At 45.4% G+C, this 15,830-nt stretch overlaps 1 protein-coding gene across 1 annotated transcript in view; it reads right to left on the minus strand.

Moving 5' to 3' along the window:
- NOD1 (nucleotide binding oligomerization domain containing 1) overlaps positions 1–14,960 on the minus strand; it is a 142,484-nt gene extending 127,524 nt beyond the window's left edge. Inside the window, exon 1 of the mRNA XM_082259851.1 lies at positions 14,853–14,960. The gene's annotated coding sequence lies outside the window, so the exon portion shown is untranslated. The remainder of the gene's footprint in view (positions 1–14,852) is intronic.
- Positions 14,961–15,830: the final 870 nt, after the last annotated feature.

Below are 15,830 nucleotides of genomic sequence, written 5' to 3' on the forward strand. Positions count from 1 at the left end.
AAAAAATGTAAAAAACAAAATTTATGTCATTTTTATTGTTTTTTTTTTTTTTTTTTTTTTTACTAGTAATGGCGGCGATCTGCAATTTTTAGTGGGACTGCCACATTGCGGCGGACAGATCAGCCCCCTAACTGCTAACTGACATTTTTGACACTTTTGGGGGGGGAACAGTGACATTACCACAGTAATCAGTGCTAAAAATACATATATACAATAATAATTTAGTTTATTCAACATGAAATGGAGCTTAGTTATGTAGCATGAGGCTGTATATTCTGCAATATTTACATTTTTTGGTAAACGTATTTAATGAATCCAAGCTCTGCAAGCTGAGATAACATGCACTGCATTGATGCATTCACACAATTTTACAGTAACCATAAGATAAAACAAAGTTCAGTAATATTTCTTTAGCCATTGTTTTGCAAATCTATGTACACTACAAACTGTATAATTGAATTGGTTCTGATATCGCTGTTTTACTAACCTGACAGCTTAGACTCGGTCCACACTACCGCGACTTGTCAGGCGACTTGTCATCCTGACAAGTCGCGGTCCCTCGTGGTCCATTGACTGCTACAGGACCCGTTCTTATAGGAGCGACACAAGTCGCTCCGACTTAGAAAAAGGGTCCTGTACTACTTCGGGGCGACCTCGGAGCGACTTGCATAGACATTCATTATATGAAGTCCGTGCAAGTCGCGCCGAAGTCGCGGTGCACGGGACTTCACAAGTCGCCCCCGAAGTAGTACAGAGTCGTGTCGCCATAGTGTCAACCGACTCTTATTATTCTAAATAGGAAACCTTCATTTTGTTTGCAAATATTAAAGATTCTAACTACCAGCAAGAATAAGTCCTTACATTTAAAGAGCACCTGTCATTTCAGATCCATCATGGCAGTGCCTGTAAGCGGGCATCCTCTCACATGCCGCCGCCACGTCCCTCACCTTGTTGTGTCACTGCTGCATTACTAGCCATTCCATTAAAGTGGTTGCAAAACCCACTTTGATGACTTTTACCTATAGGTAAGCCTAAAATAAGCCTTACCTATAGGTGCGGTAAATATCACCTAAAATTGCACCGTTTAGGACACGGGTCTTCAAACTACGGCCCTCCAGTTGTTCAGGAACTACAATTCCCATCATGCCTAGTCATGTCTGTGAATGTCATAGTTTTCCCATGCCTCATGGGATGTGTAGTTCCGCAACAGCTGGAGGGCCATACTTTGAGGATCCCTGGTTTAGGAGATACTTACATTGCATGCAGCCGATGACGTCATCGGCGCATGCGGTCTGAAGAAACGACCAACCGTGCCATTTCTTCAGAGCCCTGTGCCGTGACTGGCGGCTCCCGCGCGCATGCTCCTGCCAGTAATACAGCCGAAGTCCGCAAACCCGGAAGGAAGACGGGTGAAGATGGATGCGGCCGGCAGCAAGGACAACACGGGCTTTGTTGCAGGCAAGTGTCATTAATGTGCTAGTATGCTATGCATATTAGCACATTATGCATTTACTTTGCAGGGGGGAAAAAAAAGGAAGAGTTTACTTCCTCTTTAAAGTGAATGGGACTGTCAGTGAGTTAACAGCGGTCAGAGGGAGTAGCCGCTGCGGTACAGAGATGACAGTGGCTCTTTGAAAATTATAAATTAAATTGAGTTGATTTAAATCAAGCCTTTTTACTAGTGATTTAAATCGTGATTTAAATCAAATCCACTCTGACGAGGAGTGTGCATTCACCACAGTAAACTTCAACTTCTAAGTTAAAACTTACACCAGATTTTCTGTCAGCAATAAGGGCAGCAGGAGAGTTGGGAAAGCCAAGTATACAATGCTTACACAGTCTGCTATGAAGCAAACCTGTCGCTATGCCTACTATAAACAAAGTGCAGGCTCTCTTTAACCTAATCCTAAAATGAAGCGTTAACACAAAATGTAAATCAGTTAGGCTGTAATCGAACATGCTGAGCTCCTATATCTGAACAGCAAATGATGTCTAAACCCACCAGATCCGGTTACATCAGCTAGTGATATTTCCCCTACAAAGGTCATGCCAGTCACATCACACTTCCTCACCCTGTAGAAGTGAAATTCATGATGTGATCATCTGAGCAGACTGACGTCTGGTCAGATACAATATTACATGCTTACACTTTCTGCCTCTATGAACTGAAAGAAAAGAAAAAAAAAATACAGTTCAGACATTTAGAATTTTTGGTGTGTACGACTGTCAAAACAAATACAGACCCCGAGGCTCAATAAACCAAGATGGAAGGCCTGGAACCATCTGTCCTGCAAACTGATTTTTTTTTTTCTGGCTGGAGGCAGACTGTACATTCTCTGCACTATAACTATTCTATACAAAATATACAAACAAAAGGCACAAACCTCTTGTGAGGTCCATGCAGAACTACTTGGGTTTGTCAGTGACCTGTATACACCATGGAATTCATAAAAGGTGATGTAGACAATCTTTAGAAGAGTGTCTGCACCGCCGTACCACAAATGTCAGTGAATATGACAAATGTATGTACATGTCACAAATATGTCAGGAAATGTACAAGAATTTGTTACAAAGCCTGCCTTTTGTAAACATGTCAAGTGATTGCGGGTGGCCTTGGGGGATGCCAGCAACTTAGAAACTAATTGTTTTCTGCTGCAAAGCCTGATTGGTTGTTAGGACGCCTGCAGCTTCAGAGTTGCCTAACAACCATTGACGTTGTGTTGCCAAACCTGATTGGTTGCTAGGACGCCGTCAGCCTCAGGGCCGCTAGTGTCCTACCAACCAATGATGTTGTGTGGCCACACGTCATTAGTTGCAACCAATCAACAAGTTGGGGGGTGGGGGGACAAATTCCTCACTCTGGACACAAATGACATTTACTTCCAGTCTCCTTATCTCCTAAACAATTGTATTTTTTCAGTTGTTGCAGCCATTGAGACATAATGTAAAAATGTAATTGGTAAAGTGTTTCTTAGAGCCCATTCACACTGCAGCGGCACGACTCTGTACTACTTCGGGGGGGGGGGGGGGGGGACAAGTGAATTCCTGTGAACAGCGACTTCGGCGCGACTTGCACGGACTTCATATAATGAATGTCTATGCAAGTCGCCCCGAAGTAGTACAGGACCATTTTTCTAAGTCAGAGCGACTTGTGTCGCTCCTATTAGAACGGGTCCTGTAGCGGTCAATGGACCGCGACTTGTCAGGCTGACAAGTCGCTCTAGTGTGAATGGAGCCTAAAGGTTTGCAGTTTTTTTTTTTAATAACAGGTTATACTCACCGTCTCTGTGCAATGAATGGTCTTCGTTTTGGGTCCCTCTGCCAGCGTTCCTGGCTCCTCCCCCCCTCCCAGTGCCCCAAAAAGCCAGCCTTTTGATTGGCTCCGCCCCCTGCTCTCTCCTCCTTGGCTCACTGGCTGTGATTGACAGCAGAGGGAGCCAATAGCTCCCGCTGCTATGTGAGCCAATCAGGAGATGGAGACCAAGGGGAGCTGCTGCTCTCATGCACATCACTGGATCGAGATGGGGCTCAGGTAAGTATAAGGGGGGGCTGAGGGGGGAGCTGCACCCAGAAAGTTTTTTACCCTAATACATAGAATGAACCACTTTAATAACTATCTGAATTTGTAGCATGTGTTGGTAATAACATTTAAACTATCTTTAGTTTTTAGAATTGGACACTGGACATTCTTTGGCCTCATTTCAAAAAAGGCGCATATAAGCGCACACCTGTGGGAATGCCATGTTTTGCCTGCACATGATGCATTCACGTGCAGACTGCTCCATTCTTGTCAACTGGGACACAGCGGCTGCTCGCAATTTGACATTTACATGAGTGCAGATGTGTGACCCCGAAAGCAGACAGTGTGAGTTTGAGGACAGACACCCATATGAATGTCATAAAGGGAGCAGGGGCTATAGCATGAATGGGACTGCAAGAATGTGGATGCATGGAACACCTGTGCATCCCGTGCAGACAAAACACGACATTGAGGCTGCATTCACACTTGAGCATTTTCGCATGTTTTTTTTTACCGCGATTTTCAGGCGTTTTTGGAGGCAGGCATTGACATCTATCAAAAACGCTGGTAATCAGCCCAAAAAGAAGCTCATGTACTTTTTTCAGCTACAGGCATTTGCTTCAGGTGTTAAAACGCTCAGATGTGAACAGGGGCTATTTAAATGAATGGGGTTTTACTTGTTGGGTGTTTTGGAACGTTTTTTTGAGCGTTTTTGGAGCTGAAAAATGCTCAAAAATGCCCAGGTGTGAATGGAGCCTTATACGTGAACATGTGAATCAAACTAAGGCAGAATGCTGCCTTAGTTTGATTCACATATGTGCAGGTTGGGAAAGTGTACATAATCATGTGCATTCCTGACCCGCAGGCAAAAGGCGCTTTAGCAGGCTCTTCCCCCATGCATTGGAAAATGCGGTACGTTTTTGCATATGTGAAATCGCCGCAGCACCCTGCGGCCTTGTGTGGAGCGTTTTTTTTTAAATGGTTCCAGGACTTCTTTACCCACGTTTCCAATGAATGAGCGGCTGTACCCCTAATGTGAGCGCAATTGTCATGCCGAGCGCTCCGGGTCCTGCAGCGTCCCCGGAGCACTCGAGGCATGCTGCGGGTAGCAGCGCTCCGGTCACCTTCCCTGACCGTGAGCACCGCTCCCCCGCACTCCTCACTCAGTCGGTCCGCGCGGCGGGACGTTCCCGCCCGCGGACTCCACTCACCTCCCGTTCGGTTTCCTCCCGGCGCGCGCGGCCCCGCTCTCTAGGGCGCGCGCGCGCCGCTGGTCTGAAATTTAAAGGGCCAGTGCACCACTAATTGGTGCCTGGTCCAATCACTCCAAATGCTATAAAAAAACACTTCCCCTTCCTGTCCTTGCTGGATCTTGTTGCCTTTGGTACCTTGAGAAAGCTTTTGGTATATCGTTCCCTGCCTGTGTATCTGACCTTCTGCTGTTGCCCCTGACTACGAACCTTGCCGCCTGCCTTGACCTTTTGCTCCGTCTGACCTTGCCTTTGCCTTGTCCTTCTGTACCGCGTCTGAATCAGCTGTCTTTGAGGTTGAGCCGTTACCGGTGGATACGACCTGGTTGCTACCGCCGCAGCAAGTCCATCCCGCCTTGCGGCGGGCTCTGGTGAAAACCGGTAGTAACTTAGAACCGGTCCCCTGGTACGGTCCACGCCAATCCCTCACTGACACAGAGGATCCACCTCCAGTGCCGTCACCTGCCGCCAGTCCGGACCCTGACAGTAGATCCAGCCATGGATCCCGCTGATGTGCCGCTGCCTAGTCTCGCTGACCTCACTACCGTGGTTGCCCAGCAGTCCCAGCAGATTGCCCAACAAGGACAACAACTGGCACAGTTGACCGCCATGCTGCAACAGCTTCTTCCCGCTCCGCAGCAGCCGCCTGCTTCTGCTTCCGCTCCACCTCCGCAGCCGGTGGCCGCCACCTCCGCTAGAATCCGTTTGTCTCTCCCGGACAAGTTTGATGGGGATTCTAACATGTGCCGGGGATTCTTGTCCCAATGTTCCCTGCACCTGGAGATGTTGGCCGACCAGTTTCCTACGGAACGATCTAAGGTGGCCTTCATGGTCAGCTTATTGTCTGGGAAGGCCTTGGCCTGGGCCACGCCACTCTGGGACCGCAATGATCCTGCCACTGCCTCCGTCCAGTCTTTCGTCTCTGAAGTCCGCAGTGTCTTCGAGGAACCTGCCCGTGCCTCGTCAGCAGAAACGGCCTTGCTAAACCTCGTCCAAGGAGACGCTACAGTAGGCGAATATGCTATACAATTTCGCACACTGTCCTCCGAATTGACTTGGAACAACGACGCCCTCTGCGCAACTTTTAAAAAAGGTCTATCCAGTCATATCAAGGATGCTCTAGCCGCACGAGAGATACCTGACTCCCTGACGGAACTCATCCACTTGGCTACTCGCATAGATATGCGCTTCCTTGAAAGACGCCAGGAACTTCGCCAAGAAAAGAATCTGGTTCGCAACAGGCGTTATCCACGCCTGGCACCTCTCTTCCAGCAACCTTTGCAACCGGTTGCTGCGCCTCCCGCCGAGGAGGCCATGCAAGTGGATCGGGCTCGCCTGACCCAGCAAGAAAGGTCTCGTCGGAGGAATGAGAATTTATGTTTATATTGTGGGAGTTCCGAACATTTCTTAAAGGACTGTCCAGTTCGTCCACAGCGTCAGGGAAACGCTCGCACCTAGTGAACGTAGGAGAGGCGTCGCTGGGTGTAGAGTCTTCCTCTCCACGCTTGTTGGTTCCAGTACGGATTTCTTCTGCCGCTAAAGTCTCCTTCCCTGCACAGGCCTTCTTGGACTCTGGTTCTGCAGGAAACTTCATTAGAGCCTCCTTCATAAACCGCTTTAAAATTCCTGTGATTCGTCTCGTCAAGCCTTTCTTCATTTCCACAGTTAACGGTGAGAATCTAAACTGTACCGTGCGTTATCACACAGAACCTGTGCTCATGACCATAGGAGTCCTCCACCAAGAGACCATTGAATTTTTTGTTCTACCGAACTGCACCTCTGACGTCCTTCTTGGTCTGCCCTGGCTCCAGTGCCACTCTCCTACCCTCGACTGGACCTCTGGGGACATTAAATCATGGGGGCCTACCTGCCACACTCATTGCCTCAAGTCGGTACCGACTAGACAAGTCTCCGTTTCCTCACCCCTGCTCGGCCTTCCTAAGGCTTATCTGGACTTCTCTGACGTCTTTTGCAAGAAGCAGGCGGAGGTCTTACCACCACATAGACCCTATGATTGTCCCATTGATTTGCTTCCTGGTACCACGCCACCACGTGGCAGGATTTACCCTCTTTCCATCCCTGAAACCAAGGCCATGTCAGAATACGTTCAGGAGAACCTTAAGAAAGGTTTTATCAGGAAATCCTCTTCTCCTGCCGGAGCAGGATTTTTCTTTGGTGCCAAAAAGGATGGGTCACTACGCCCATGTATTGACTACCGCGGTCTTAACAAGATCACGGTAAAAAATCGCTACCCTTTGCCACTCATCTCGGAACTCTTTGACCGTCTGCGCGGAGCAAAGGTCTTCACCAAGCTTGACCTCAGGGGCGCTTATAATCTCATCAGAATCCGTGACGGAGATGAGTGGAAAACCGCTTTTAATACCAGAGATGGCCACTTTGAGTATCTCGTCATGCCGTTCGGCCTGTGCAACGCTCCTGCAGTCTTTCAAGACTTTGTCAACGAGATCTTCCGGGACATGTTGTATACTTGTGTAGTGGTCTATCTCGACGACATTCTAATCTTCTCCTCCACCCTGGAGGAACACCGTCGCCATGTTCGTCAAATGCTTCAGCGCCTTCGTGTCAACCATCTGTACGCCAAAATGGAAAAATGTCTTTTTGAACGTAGCTGTCTGCCGTTTCTGGGATACCTAGTTTCTGGACAGGGTCTTCAAATGGACCCTAACAAACTCTCTGCAGTCTTGGATTGGCCACGCCCCTCAGGCCTTCGCTCTATTCAGCGCTTCCTTGGATTCGCCAATTATTACCGTCAGTTTGTTCCCCATTTCTCCACTATCGTGTCGCCTATTGTGGCCCTAACCAAGAAAGAAGCGAATCCGAAATCCTGGCCTCCCCAAGCTGAAGAAGCCTTTACTCGTCTTAAAGCCGCCTTCGCCTCCGCTCCAGTCTTGAATAGGCCTGATCCGTTGAAACCATTCTTCCTGGAGGTAGATGCCTCCTCTCTTGGAGCCGGAGCGGTTCTTCTTCAAAAATCTGCTAAAGGGAGAAACGTCACCTGCGGTTTCTTCTCAAAAACTTTTTCTCCTCCTGAAAAGAACTACGCCATCGGAGATCGTGAACTACTAGCCATTAAGTTGGCACTGGAAGAATGGAGACACCTTCTGGAAGGATCCCCTCATCCGATCACCATCTATACTGACCACAAAAATCTCTCGTACCTTCAGTCTGCCCAGCGCCTTAATCCACGCCAGGCCAGGTGGTCATTGTTCTTTGCCCGATTCACCTTCCAAATCCATTTTCGTCCTGCTGATAAGAACATTAGGGCGGATGCCCTATCACGCTCCACCGATGCCTCCGAGGATGAGACCGTTCCTCAACACATCATTCCTCCTGAGTGTCTAATTTCAACTGCTCCTGCTTCACTGGTACCAGTTCCTCCAGGGAAAACATTTGTTCCTCCACAACTTCGCCTGCGGACTCTCAAATGGGGTCACTCCTCTCACCTGGCGGGTCATGCTGGAATTAAAAAGACGACTCAACTAATTGCCAGACACTATTGGTGGCCTTCCTTTGAGAAAGATGTAACGGAGTTCGTTCGGGCCTGTACTGTCTGCGCACGTGATAAAACTCCCCGCCAGAAGCCTGCAGGTCTTCTTCTCCCTCTGCCAGTGCCTGAACAGCCTTGGTCCCACATAGCAATGGACTTCGTCACGGATCTTCCTGTATCCCATGGCAACACAGTCATATGGGTGGTTGTCGACAGGTTCTCTAAAATGGCACATTTTATCCCGCTTCCTGGTCTTCCTTCTGCGCCACAGCTGGCGAAGCAATTCTTTTTACACATTTTTCGTCTCCATGGTCTTACTACACACATCGTCTCCGATAGAGGCGTTCAGTTTATCTCAAAGTTTTGGAGAGCTCTCTGCACCCAATTGAAGATCAAATTAAACTTCTCCTCTGCCTACCACCCTCAGTCCAATGGACAAGTGGAGAGGGTTAACCAGATCCTTGGTGACTACCTGCGACATTTCGTCTCCTCCCGTCAGGATGATTGGGTCGACTTGTTGCCCTGGGGCGAATTTTCTTACAACTTTATCCACCAAATCTCCGTTTTTTGTGGTGTACGGCCGTCACCCGCTTCCCCCCCTCCCCATCCCCACTTCTTCTGGAGTTCCTGCTGTTGATGACTTGACCCTGGACTTCTCCTCCATCTGGAAAGAGACTCAAAAGTCGCTCACCCTGGCCTCTTCTCGCATGAAGAGACATGCAGATAGGAAAAGAAGAACTCCTCCTGTCTTTTCTCCTGGGGACAGAGTGTGGCTCTCTGCCAAATACATCCGGTTTCGGGTCCCCAGCTACAAACTGGGTCCACGTTATCTTGGGCCTTTTAAAATCAAAAGCCAAATTAATGCTGTCTCTTACAAACTCCATCTTCCTCCTTCACTCCGTATTCACAACTCCTTTCATGTATCTCTCCTCAAACCCCTCATTCTTAACCGATTCTCCCCCAAGGTCATCGTTCCTGCTCCTGTCTCTGGGTCCTCTGACGTCTTCTTGGTGAAAGACATCCTCGCCTCCAAAGTTGTCAGAGGTAAAAAAAATTTTCTTGTTGACTGGGAGAATTGTGGTCCCGAAGAGAGGTCGTGGGAAGTCCAATATCCTCGACAAAGAGCTCATCCACAGGTTCCTGGGCTCCAAGAAGAGGGGGAGACCAAAGGGGGGGGGAGTACTGTCATGCCGAGCGCTCCGGGTCCTGCAGCGTCCCCGGAGCACTCGAGGCATGCTGCGGGTAGCAGCGCTCCGGTCACCTTCCCCGACCGTGAGCACCGCTCCCCCGCACTCCTCACTCAGTCGGTCGGTCCGCGCGGCGGGACGTTCCCGCCCGCGGACTCCACTCACCTCCCGTTCGGTTTCCTCCCGGCGCGCGCGGCCCCGCTCTCTAGGGCGCGCGCGCCGCTGGTCTGAAATTTAAAGGGCCAGTGCACCACTAATTGGTGCCTGGTCCAATCACTCCAAATGCTATAAAAAACCACTTCCCCTTCCTGTCCTTGCTGGATCTTGTTGCCTTTGGTACCTTGAGAAAGCTTTTGGTGTATCGTTCCCTGCCTGTGTATCTGACCTTCTGCTGTTGCCCCTGACTACAAACCTTGCCGCCTGCCTTGACCTTTTGCTCCGTCTGACCTTGCCTTTGCCTTGTCCTTCTGTACCGCATCTGAATCAGCTGTCTTTGAGGTTGAGCCGTTACCGGTGGATACGACCTGGTTGCTACCGCCGCAGCAAGTCCATCCCGCCTTGCGGCGGGCTCTGGTGAAAACCGGTAGTAACTTAGAACCGGTCCCCTGGTACGGTCCACGCCAATCCCTCACTGACACAGAGGATCCACCTCCAGTGCCGTCACCTGCCGCCAGTCCGGACCCTGACAGCAATAGTGTGAATCCAGGCTTAGAGTTGTTGTCAGAAGCAACCAATCAAGTTTCATAATAATGATGAAATGAAATATTATGAATAGATTATTATTATTTTTATCATTATTACTATAAGACCCCGTTCACACTGGGGCGACCTGTCAGGGGGTCTTAATAAACAAAAATAATATGACTAAAAGATTATTGTTAAACAAAGTTATATAATTACTAACAAATAAAATAGAATAATAAAAACGATGAACAATTATTAATGAATAAAATAGAAATATGAATTTTAAATATAATATCAATATTAATAAATTATTATTAACTGCTTTACCACTTGCCGACCACCGCAAGTACATATACTGCGGCGTTCAGCCCCGGCCAGGCAAAGTGACGTACCGGTACGTCACTAGCCTGTCACTCGCTTGTGAGCCAATAGCGGGCGAGCCCGCCTCGGCTCGTTCCCTAACAAGTCAGTGCGTGTGACCGGCGGACATCGGGTCACTCGCCGGGAAGGGAGAAAGGCAGGCAGCTAATGTAAACAAGCTGCCTGTCATTCTCCCCTGTGTAAAAATGGAGATCAGACGGTTCTACTATGTAGGACCGTTGATCTCTGTTTTTACACTAGTAGCCATGTCCAATCACAGTTAGAAACACGCCCCTAGGACACACTTAACCCCTTCCCTGCCGGTGTCATTTTTACAGTAACAGTGCATATGTATAGCACTGATTACTGTAGTAATGTCACTGGTAACCCCAAAAGTGTCAAAAATATCAGTCAAGAGTCCGATCTGTCCGCCACAATGTCGCAGTCCCGCAAACAAAAAAAAAAAAAAAACACAATCGCAGATTGCCGCCATTACTTGTTAAAAAAAAACAACACCAAAAATGACAAAAATCTTTCCCTTTGTTAGTAAAAGCGATAACTTTTGCGCAAACCAATCAAAATACGCTTTTTGCGATTTTTTTTACCAAACATATGTAGCAAATTGGCCGAAAATGTTAAAAAATTTTGATTTTTACATTTTTTTGGGGGGAATTTCATATAAAAAAATGTGAAAAATATTGTTATTTTTGTTTATAGCGCATGATCAAAAAAAAAAAAAAAAAAAAAAAAAAAATCGCACAGGTGATCAAATACCACCAAAAGAAGCTCTGTTTGTGGGAAAAAAAAGGACGTCAAATTTGTTTAGGTACAGCGTCGCACGACCGCGCAATTGTCCGTTAAAGTCACGAAGTGAAAAAAAATCGCAAAAAACCCCCTGGTCAGGAAGGGGGTAAAATCTTCCGGGGCTTAAGTGGTTAAGGACTGCCCCATAGCAGATCTATATGGCTACAGGGCAGCCCTCCTGTGCAGAATCAAGTATATATACACACGTGATAGGGGGCAAGCGCATGCGAACCACTGGCCCCCTTCTGCTGTGACTACTCAGTAAAAAATAAACAAATAAATAAAAAATGCCAGTATATATTCTATAGTTTAAAGGTAGGGTAAAAGAGCAGCGCCATCTGAGTGTAGTAAAAAAATGTTTATTTGACAAACAGTATATGTGACTCGCAAGATGTCAGTAGGAATGCACCGGGACGTAGTGGTCGTCATCCGCTCTGTGCATGTGGAGTGTGAGGATAGGTGTTCAGCCTCTGGCCCCGGCTGTTTGGCAAATAAACGTTTTTTTACTACAATTAGATGGCGCTGCCCTTTTCCCCTACCTTTGTCTGTTCACAGAGATCCTTCTAGCTCTTTTCAGAGCTGGCAGCCATCCTAGCATTGTGGTTATCATCTAATAGACTCTCTCAAATGGACTTCCTCAAGGACTTACCCTATTGTGTAGACTAGAGCATTAATACTAACACACTCTGTGTTGTGCAGTCTGCCCCTTCCTATTTACATCATGCTCACTGTGCATTGATTATTGGAATTGTTGTTGGTTTTATATCCCATAGTTTGTAGACACTATACCTTTTGTGCAAACCAATCAATTTTTTTTTACTGAAATTGTGTAGCAGAATACATATTGGCCTAAATTTATGAAGAAGTTTTTATTTTTTTTCTAATTTTCCTTATTGGATAGGTTTTACAGCAGAAAGTAAAAGAAAAAATATATTTTTTAGCGCTCCTGTAAACTCCGGATGAACAGCGTGTTCCGTGGCCATCTAGTTTTTTCTGGACCAGGCCTCTCGCTCATAGCTTTTTTTTTTTTTTTAGGTCACAGAATTGCTAGGACTTCGGTGGTTTCGATCACATGATATTGATTGTCTGGATGTTGTCTTTTCGCATCTGTCATGAACAAACAACCCTTATGTCTTAGATTCCTCAGCTTATGCCTCGTACACACGTACCGATCGTCGGCCGAACGATCGGCCGTCTTTTTTCCAGGGCTGTCGTGTCTGTTGAAAACTGCAAAAGACTGCACACGAATTTTGTCGGCCAACAACAGCCGACTGCAGAAGTGATGTCATGTGTCCTTGTCTTTTTTCTTTTCTGAGCATGCCCAGTCTTGCAAATCTGCTGTCTGTCGGACGAAATCTGTACTGACTGGCGAACAATCGGCCGTTCTGGTGTTGGCCAACAAAAATTTTAATGCTTGCATGACAGATTCTTTTCGACCGAAAATGCGCTGTCGGCTGTATCATACTAACAAGCCTACAAATCGGTCGTCGGCCGAATATTTACGGCCGACAATCGGTGCGTGTGTACGGGGCTTAACTCTTACAACTTGATGTTCCGTAAGTCCTGCCTTATCCACGTTCTATTACAGTATAAAATTGCTGCCGCTCTCACTTTACATGTGGTGAGCAATGCTTCTACAAAGTGAATATTTTAGGTTTACACTTTGTTTTTGTACATGTAGCAGAATACATGTTGAAAGAAAGGGGTGCGCTGATTCAGTGAAAGGCTGCAACCAGATGATATGTGTTGTAAATGTTTAAAGGTGATGGTGCGCTTTTCTAAATTAGTGAGAAAATCATATATTGAACAATATATAAAAATAATATGAATATATATATAGGATGAAAACCCAAATATCACAGTGATGGGTGAATAAGTGTTAAATCAATAAATGCGTCTTAAAAAACATTTGATGTGACTTCAACAAATAAACCACTAAAATGAAAGTCCATAAAATAATGTGATCCAAAATAGTGGGAAATGGTGAAAGAAATCCAAATAAAAATCCCATCTCAAGTCGAAGCCCTATTGGAGGAAACGCGTCAGGAGGGAGGCGTGCCGTCATTGCGTCATCGGCGGTCCATGCTGCAGCCGGACCCGATGCACCTAGAGATCCTCAGCCTGTAATTTTATGATAATCTGCTCTAAACCGTTCAACTTAACTGTAAGTGCAAGTCTATATACAAATAAATTGTTTATTAAGGTAATGCACTATCAGTCCCATCTGTTCTTTTATGTGCATTGGAACATCGCGGGGAGTATATTCTACTCACCTTAAAGAATAGGAGACTTACGTTGGCTTGTACAGAGGGAAGAAAGTGGGAACGATCCTATCCATCCACTGTGTTAAGGAAGCATCCTCATGTCCATGATATTTAGAGGCTTGATTGTCTCTTACATCTGGTAAGAGGCTTGTATATACTTATCACCCGGGTGACTGTGCACGTGTGCAGGTGGAATCAGGACACTGGCTTTACTTATTTGAGAATTATTATTATTAGGCACTTACCTTCTTTCCGCCGGGTAAGGAGGCATTTCACCAGGTGAAGGGAACACCTTATCATCACCTTGATTTTTATTTGGATTTCTTTCACCATTTCCCACTATTTTGGATCACATTATTTTATGGACTTTCATTTTAGTGGTTTATTTGTTGAAGTCACATCGAATGTTTTTTAAGACGCATTTATTGATTTAACACTTATTCACCCATCACTGTGATATTTGGGTTTTCATCCTATATATATATATTCATAGCAGAATACATATTGGTCTAAATTTATGAAGAAATTTGATTTTTTTTTAAATATTTTTTTTTTATTGCATGTGTTTTCAGCAGAAAATAAAAAATGTTTTTTTGTTTTTTTTTTTAAATTGTCTTTCTTTTTTTGTTTATAGCGCAAAAAATAAAAACCGCAGAGATAATCAAATCCCATCAAAAGAAAGGAAAAAAAAAAAAGGACATCGATTTTATTTGGATACAGCGTCACACGACCGACCGCGCAGTTGCCAGTTAAATTAACACAGTGATGCAACGCAAAATGAATGAATAATAAAATAATATAAATATTATGAATAAATAAGGTGCTATTAAAACTGATAAGTTATTAATAATAGAAAGGTCATAATTATTAATAAAAAATAGAAATATTAATGATTATTAAGAAATAAATAAAAACAATATGAATGAACTATAATATAAATATTATGAATACAACTGATAAGTTATAATTAACTAATAGAAATGTCATAATTATTATTAATAAAAAATATAAATATTCTGAATAAATGAGATGGTTATTAATAAACAATAAAAACAATATGAATAAACTATAATCATATAAATATTATGAATCCATAATTTATTATTCAAAACTGATATATTAATAAATATTATTAGAAATGTTCCTTATCACTATTAATAAAATATAATTTTAGAAATTACACATGAATTGTGATTGGTCACTACTATGGGCAGCCCCCCCCCTGTGATTTATTTAATTGGCTCAGGGTAAGCGGTGTGTGAAGAAGATACTTACAGTGTTCCTGCTCCCCTCACACACACCCCATCTTCCCATCCATTGCACAGTAGTAGAGCTCCCACAGGCAGCCACACACTGACTGAACTCCTCTCTCACCGCTCCTCGTCCAACTTCCAAGCCTGTAGGTCAGTCCAGCCTGCACTGTACACACAGCTCTGCTAGGAGGCGGCCACTCCCCTCTCACTCCGGAATCGCAGCCACCCAACTTGTCCGACGACCCTCACCGTCACCTCCCCAAACTTTCTGTCCCCGCCCACACCTTGCACATGGTGACCACGTGAGGAGCGGGCTCTCGCGCGTGCGCAGAGAAGTCTATGTGCTGCGAACTGGAATCCTTTCTCAGTCTTTCTAAGGGCTGTCAAACGGGCGGCCCTCCAGCTGTTGGAGAACTACAAGTCCCATCATGCCTCCGCCTGTGGGAGTCATGCTTGTAACTGTCAGCCTTGCAATGCCTCATGGGACTTGTAGTTTCTTAACAGCTGGAGGGGCAGTGTTCTGAGCAGCTGGTTTAGTACTTCAGTGTAATTACTCAGAGCACTAAAAAAAAAGTAAAGAATGAATGTGTGTTATAATATTTTTGGCCACTAGATGGCTCATTTATATAACTATAATAATGGTTTGTGGTCAGTTTTTTTTTTTTTTTGTGACAACTCTGGTTTAGAAAAGAAATATTGTATTGAAGTATGCATTCTTAACCACTTCCAGCCCAAGCCTATTCTGACATTCTTCTCCTACATTAAAAATCATAATTTTTCTGCTAAAAAAAAATACTCAAAACCCCCAAAGGTTATATATGTTTTTTTTTTTTTTTTCAGAGACCCTAGCAGTGATGGTGAACCTTGGCACCCCAGATGTTTTGGAACTACAATTCCCATGATGCTCAATTACACTGCAGAGTGCATGAGCATCATGGGAAATGTAGTTCTAAAATATCTGGGGTGCCAAGGTTCACCATCACTGATAGGGTCTCTGGGG

This window comes from Pelophylax lessonae (genome assembly GCF_965119305.1).
Source record: "Pelophylax lessonae genome assembly, chromosome: 5".
In the NCBI taxonomy this organism is placed as follows: Eukaryota; Metazoa; Chordata; class Amphibia; order Anura; family Ranidae; genus Pelophylax; species Pelophylax lessonae.